A 6,770-nucleotide genomic window follows, 5' to 3' on the forward strand; every position below is an offset into this window, starting at 1 on the left:
TTGGGAGATGGGTGTCGGGCTTGAAGAGACTGAAGGTGCTAGTGATGTCCTCATTGCTCTTGTGATCTGAGGAAAAGGCAAATGACTCTACGGGTCCAAATGTAAACCACTTCCCCTGTTCTGCCCCCCATCCCCCCAACCCATATAGCTTAGTGTGGCCTAGAATTGGTATGCTGTATACCCAGGTTCTTTTTTTCCTTTCTAAGAGAATAAGGTGTGCAGCCTCTATGAGAGGACGGCCTGTATTCTTCCTTCCTCCTTCCCCAGGGGACACGAGAGCTCCTCCACTCTTCACCTTCTCACCTCTAACGCCCCCCCAGTCGTTCCCTCCCGTACCCCAACCACAGAGGCTGCCCTGCAGTGCCTGACCCTGGCCCCCTGTGCCCAGCTGCATGTGGAGAAACAGGACTCACTGTGGGGGAGTGGGCTAGAGGAGGGAGGCTGAGGCCCCCCCCCCCCAGTGCCTGGCACAGCTGAGAAGCTGCCTGCTGGGCACTGAGATCACCATGGCGACTCTCTTTGGAAAGGGACATTGGCAGTGACTACTAGTTGCTTGATGGGAGAGGGGGGGACTTGTAGAGAGGCTCCCAAGTGACCCCGATCCCCGTTGGGGGGCCCAAGGACTGAGTCAGTCTGTGCAGCAGGGCAGGATGCAGCTGGGTTTTAGTGTTGGACGTTGACAGATTTCTAAGGATTTTGCCCAATACTGACTCATCCCAAGCCACAGTACACCTGTCACCCCAACAGAGACATCCCTCACCCCAACGTTTTCCTCCCCGTGTGTCCCTCTCGTTGTTAGACAGAGATCCTCTACCCCACCGGCTGTTCTGTCCTTGTTCCCCTGCTGTCATAGACCTGGCACCTTGGCAGAGCCCAGCCCCACCGGCTGCCCCCCAACAGCACCCCGTGTTAGACCTGTTGCCCTGCTCTCAGCCCCCCTCCTAACCCAAAGGCAGTTCCTCACCTGCCATTTCAGTAATCCGGCCTTGTACTCTCAAACCAACATCCCTCCTGGGTCCCTGGCAGGCCTAACCTCAGCAGCACTAACAGCCAAACAGCCATCCGCATTGCTGAATGTCCTGGAGACAAAGAAGGGGATGCTGAGCTGAATGTGAATGTGCTTGGGCCAGGGAAGGTGGTGGGAGGAGTGGGGAGCAGACAGCATGGGGGGGGGGACTCTGTCCCTGTCCCCGCTCCTGATTTCATCATTGCTTCCTGAGTGATGGTGCCTTCTCCAGCCCCGGGGCCATGCTGAGGGTTTGGCTCGTGTGGCGGCACTCATGGCTTTAGTGCAGGCATGTTCTGACAGTGTGGGTGAGGCTGTCTGCTGAGGCCTCTCTGGCTTCTGGGAGAGTGGCTTCCCATTGTCCTCTGGGCTCCATTGTCAGGAGAGGAAAGGCAGGTTCTTGGGGTGGAAGCTCAGGGAGAGAGGGGACGGGATGGGGGATCAGGGAGGGGAGAGGGACTGTGGGAGAAGGTTGGGGATCAGGGAGGGGGATTGGGGCTCAAGGAAGAGGATGCGAGAGGGCTTAGCTAAAAAGAAGACTGAATGGGGGTGAATTGGGGGGAGATAGGGGCTCAGGGAAGAGGATGAGGGCTAAGTGGGGGGGATGAGGGTTCATTTAGAAGAAAGACTGAGCCGGGGGTGGAGGGGTGAATTGGAGAGAGGGGCTCAGGGAACTGAGAGAGGTAGGGAGGCTTCAGAGAAGAGAAGGTGGATCAGTAAGGAGGACCAAGGCTCAAAGAGGTGGATGAGGGAGATAGGGGCTTAGTCAGAGGGGGCTAAAAGTCCTGTGAGTGAGAGAAAAGAGGATTCAGTCATTCCCAAGCCCAGCCCCTCAGTGTCCTCAGATTTGAAAAGGGTCAGCCCTTCTCTGAACCAGGGAAGAAGCTTTCCCAGGTCTTGAAGCCTGAGAGCAAGGAGTGAGATTCCCAGGGAACCCAAAAGAGGTTTGGGAAAAAGCTGATGACATCTGGCCACCTCAGACCTCTAACATCATCCAGTTGAAGGTCAGGTTGAAATCTAAAGGCCAGATCCATGGCATATTCAGATATTTAGCGCTAAGGGAAAACAAGTGATCAGATCACCTCCAAGGGCAAGAACCCTATAGATTTGGGATTTGCTGTACCCGTTTCCTCAGTATCCCCTACTTGTCCAGTTCATGAAATGCTTATTGATTGGAATGGAATGGCTGCTCCAACTTCAGCAAACATTAGGTGCCTACTGTGTGCAGAACATTGCATCAGTCTGGGGAAATGTGAAATTTAGATGAGACCTGAAAGTCTAGTGGGATAATAAGGCATTTAGACAAACCTTTTCGTAAGGATGTAGGAATTATAACCCAAGGGAGGTCCGAGAAGGGAAGGACTGTTACCATCAGGGATCAAAGAAAAGGTGACACTTGACCAAAGCCTTAAAGGATGGGTATGTTTTCTACAAGGGGAGGGTGGATGAGGAAGGGGAGAGAGGACATTCCAGGCATAAGGAATGACCAAAATAGGAAAGTGACAGATGTTTAGGGTCAGCAGGTACTGAGACTCCATGGCAGAGTGGGGGAATAAGGTGACATGGGACAAGACATATGCCAGTCTGTTGCCTAAACATGGAGGGCCTAGAATGCTGGGTTAAGAAATGTGATTTGAAAAAAAACCAAAACCCTTACCTTCTGTCTTAGCATCAGTTCTAAGAAAGAAGAGTGGCAAGGGCCAAGCCACTGGGGTTAAGAAATGTGGATTTGATCTCATAGGCTACCGAAAGCCTCCAAGCAGAAAAAAGGATATGAAGAAGGAATGATAAGGAAGACAGAACAATACAATAGAAATAAGCTGGTCCTAGAATATGGGTTCAAATCCTGCCTCTGTTACACACCATCTGGGTAACCTTGGGCAGAGCTCTAGTTTTGGGAGCCTCAGTTTCCTTACTGTAAAATGAAGTCTGAGTCCCTTCCAGCCACAGAACAAGCATCCTGACATATCGATGGGTGCTTAGGGAACATATAAGCAGGAGAAAGCAGAGTTCCCATGGTATAGCAGGCAGGGAGTTGGGTCTGGAGTTGGAAAGATACTGGTTCAAATTCTGCCTTTGAAGAATCATAAATTAGAAACCCTTGGGGCTTAGCACAGTGCCTAGAACATAGTAAGTGCATAATAATTGTTGACTGGCTGGCCTTGGGTGAGTTATGTCACCTACTGGGGCCTCAGGACATTCATCTAAGGAAATAAAGAGTTGAGAAAGACACTGATTTTCAAAGTCCCTTCTAACTCTCAATCCTGTGGTTTTCTCAAGTTTACCATCTGGACAAGACCTGAAATATCCCTTAGAATCTCTGGGTGGCTTGGCATTGCCTCTCTTTGGGCCTCAGTGTTTTTATCTGTAAAATGGGGAGGAAATCATATTTGCACCATATACTTACAGAGGTTTGGGACAATAAAAAGAGAACAAATTTTAGGGTACTATGTAAAGGGCTAAGTAACGATGAAGGATTACATTGTATTTAAAACTACTAGATAACAAAGCAATATTTGAGAAAGCATGTAACAGTTCTTTGTAGTGTGTTTATGTAATTGTTAATGATAGGGTGTGATCAGAATGGGTCGGATAGATGGATGGTCAGGTGGCTTCTTGGAGGAGGAGGGTTTTGAGCTAGGATGTATTAGGTTGAATAGAGACCCTTAGAACATAGAATAGAGGACATTGGAATACAATATATAATTCTAATATAGAATATTGGGATTGGAAGTGCCCTTAAAACATAGACTATCAGAGCTAGCTAAAAAGAGCTTTATGACATGGAATGTCAGAGTTCCAGAACATAGAATGTCAGAACCAAAAGGAGATATTTTTGATATAGATTGTCACAATTCCAGAACATAGAATGTCAGAGCTGAAAGGAGTCTTTATGACATGGAATGTCAGAGTTCCAGAACATAGAATGTCAGAACCAAAAGGAGATATTTTTGATATAGATTGTCACAATTCCAGAACATAGAATGTCAGAGCTGAAAGGGGTCTTTATGACATAGAATGTCAGAGATCTAGAACATAGACTATTAGAACATAGAATGTCAGAGCTGAAAGGGGATTTTTAAAATATAGATTGATAGAATTCCAGAATATAGAATGTCAGAACTGAAAGGGGTCTTTATGACATGGAATGTCAGAGTTCTAGAGCATAGGTTATTAGAATATAGAATGTCAGAGCTGAAAGGGGGTCTTTTTGATATAGATTTTTAGAATTCCAGAATATAGACTATTAGAACATAGAATGTCAGAGCTGAAAGGGGGTCTTTTTGATATAGATTTTTAGAATTCCAGAATATAGACTATTAGAACATAGAATGTCAGAGCTGAAAGGGGTCTTTATGACATGGAATGTCAGAGATCTAGAACATAGAATATCAGAGCTGAAAGGGGTCTTTATGACATGGAATGTCAGAGATCTAGAACATAGACTATTAGAACATAGAATGTCAGAGCTGAAAGGGGATTTTTAAAATATAGATTGATAGAATTCCAGAATATAGAATGTCAGAACTGAAAGGGGTCTTTATGACATGGAATGTCAGAGTTCTAGAGCATAGGTTATTAGAATATAGAATGTCAGAGCTGAAAGGGGATCTTTTTGATATAGATTTTTAGAAATCCAGAATATAGACTATTAGAACATAGAATGTCAGAGCTGAAAGGGGTCTTTATGACATGGAATGTCAGAGATCTAGAACATAGACTATTAGAACATAGAATGTCAGAGCTGAAAGGGGTCTTTATGACATGGAATGTCAGAGTTCCAGAATATAGTCTATTAGAACATAGAATGTCAGAGCTGAAAGGGGATCTTTTTGATATAGATTTTTAGAATTTCAGAATATAGACTATTAGAACATAGAGTGTCAGAGCTGAAAGGGGATCTTTTTGATATAGATTGTTAGAATTCCAGAACATAGACTATTAGAATATAGAATGTCAGAATGGAAAGGGACTTTTTATAATATAGAATATCAAAGTTCCTAGTGACTTCCTCAGAATACAGACTATTAGAACATGAAATGTCAAAGATGGCAGGGACTTTGGGCTATAGAAGGTTAGAGTTGGAAGGAACCTTAGAGGTCATCTAATCCAACTCCCATTTTACAGAGGAGACAACTGATGCCAAAGAGTTAGGGTAATGATTTGTCCAAAGTCACAAATCTAGTCAGTGGCTGGATCTGGTCTCCTGACTCCTCCTACATGGAGGCCCTTCCTTACTACCTTCTAGTACAGTCCCAAATTGAAGAGTCCAAAATGAGTTTGCTATAATCCAGACTTATCATTTCCATGGAGGTAGGAGGTAGGGGTGGGATGGGTGGGATATTGCTCTCTGACTGTTCTTAACCTCCAACAGAGCCCAGTGCTGACCTCCTGTCTTGTGTTTTCTCCACAGCTTTCAGAAACCAACGCCAAGATCCCTCCCATCGTCCCCAACCTCCCGCAGGAGCAACTCACCCCCTCTGCCTCCCCTCCCAGCTGCCCCCCCAGAACCCCAAAGCCCCCCTTCTTCTTTTCCATCACCTACCCTGGACCCCGGGAACCCCTCCCCTCCATAACCCCTCCACGCAGAAGCGGAAGGTGAGCTCTTTCTGCACAAAACCAGCAATTGTAAATACTTTTTAAAAATGTACAAAACAAAACAGAACACAGTTTTAGACAAAAAAAAGACAAAAAAAAAGAGCGAGCGAGAGATTGCGAGAGCGAGCGAGAGATTGCGAGCGAGAGAGGCCAAGCAGTGGCCAAGCAGCTCCTCCAGTATGCACTGAGAAATTTATTTACAGGTCGTTAGAGAGAAAGGAACAATACCCTATTTATTGTATATACTGTTTTATTATAAATTGTGGATTGCTTATTGCACCCTGTACATCTGCTGTGGTTCCGTGGTGTGCAAATACGCATGGTGGGGGGTGGGGGGACGGTTCTCTAGGGACAGCTTTTCTTTCTGGTTTTTTCACTCCTTTTGGGTTGTTTTTCTTTTTCTGTTGTTGTTGTTGTTTTCTGTTGGCAGGACACACCCAAAGATCCAAATTTGTATTAAAAAAAATTAAATGGAAAAAGCAAAAAAAAAAAGTCAATAATTCTTGTGTTGGCAAAGTAGGGGGTGGGAGGGAAGTGGTGGGAGGGAGGGGCCTGGGGAGTTTTTATTGGTCACTGGTTCCCCAAAATGGTTGCCCCCACCACTCTTCCCAGACTTCATTTCCTGGACTCCCAACCTCCAGAGTTTGTGCTAGATTCGCCCTCCCTCTGGCCTTCACCACATCCTCATTCTCCAAATGCACCTATCCTCCTGCATCAAGGGTTCCAGCCCCAAGCCTTCTGGGACCTCCTAGCTCTGGCCTCAAGGCTATTTTCCATCCCTTTTAGTAAACACTGACCAAATACTGACTGTGTATGGAACACCATGCTGGGCCCTGGAGGAGTTAGAGATAGTGCCTGCTTGAATGGAGTTTGCCATCTGGTAGGCGGCCTCTACCAACCCAGGGCCTGGATCTTTTCCTTCCAGATCTCCTGAGATTCCCTTCTTTCTTTCTGGGACTCTTGGACCCCTTTTTCCCAGGCCCAGCAACAACAGGTCTATCTATTCTTCGAGCCCCCTTAGAGTCTTTTGGTCCATTTTTCTGAATCCCCCAATTTTGCCACCTACCTAGGCTACATCTCCCCTTCTTCCAGGCCTCCTAAAAGACTCCATTCTCTCCAGGGGTTTGGGCAAGAGAGAAAGCCAGTCACTTGAGAGCTAGGCAGA

The 6,770-nt window shown here is 46.3% G+C and overlaps 1 protein-coding gene across 9 annotated transcripts in view; it reads left to right on the top strand.

Moving 5' to 3' along the window:
* The window catches only part of AHDC1 (AT-hook DNA binding motif containing 1), a 95,922-nt gene extending 89,825 nt beyond the window's left edge, over positions 1-6,097 (top strand). For all 9 annotated transcript variants that reach the window (XM_056795449.1, XM_056795456.1, XM_056795452.1 and 6 more), the window contains one exon: positions 5,421-6,097. The gene's annotated coding sequence lies outside the window, so the exon portion shown is untranslated. The remainder of the gene's footprint in view (positions 1-5,420) is intronic.
* Positions 6,098-6,770: the final 673 nt, after the last annotated feature.

The sequence above is a fragment of the Monodelphis domestica genome, chromosome 4 (genome assembly GCF_027887165.1).
Source record: "Monodelphis domestica isolate mMonDom1 chromosome 4, mMonDom1.pri, whole genome shotgun sequence".
Classification (NCBI taxonomy): domain Eukaryota; kingdom Metazoa; phylum Chordata; class Mammalia; order Didelphimorphia; family Didelphidae; genus Monodelphis; species Monodelphis domestica.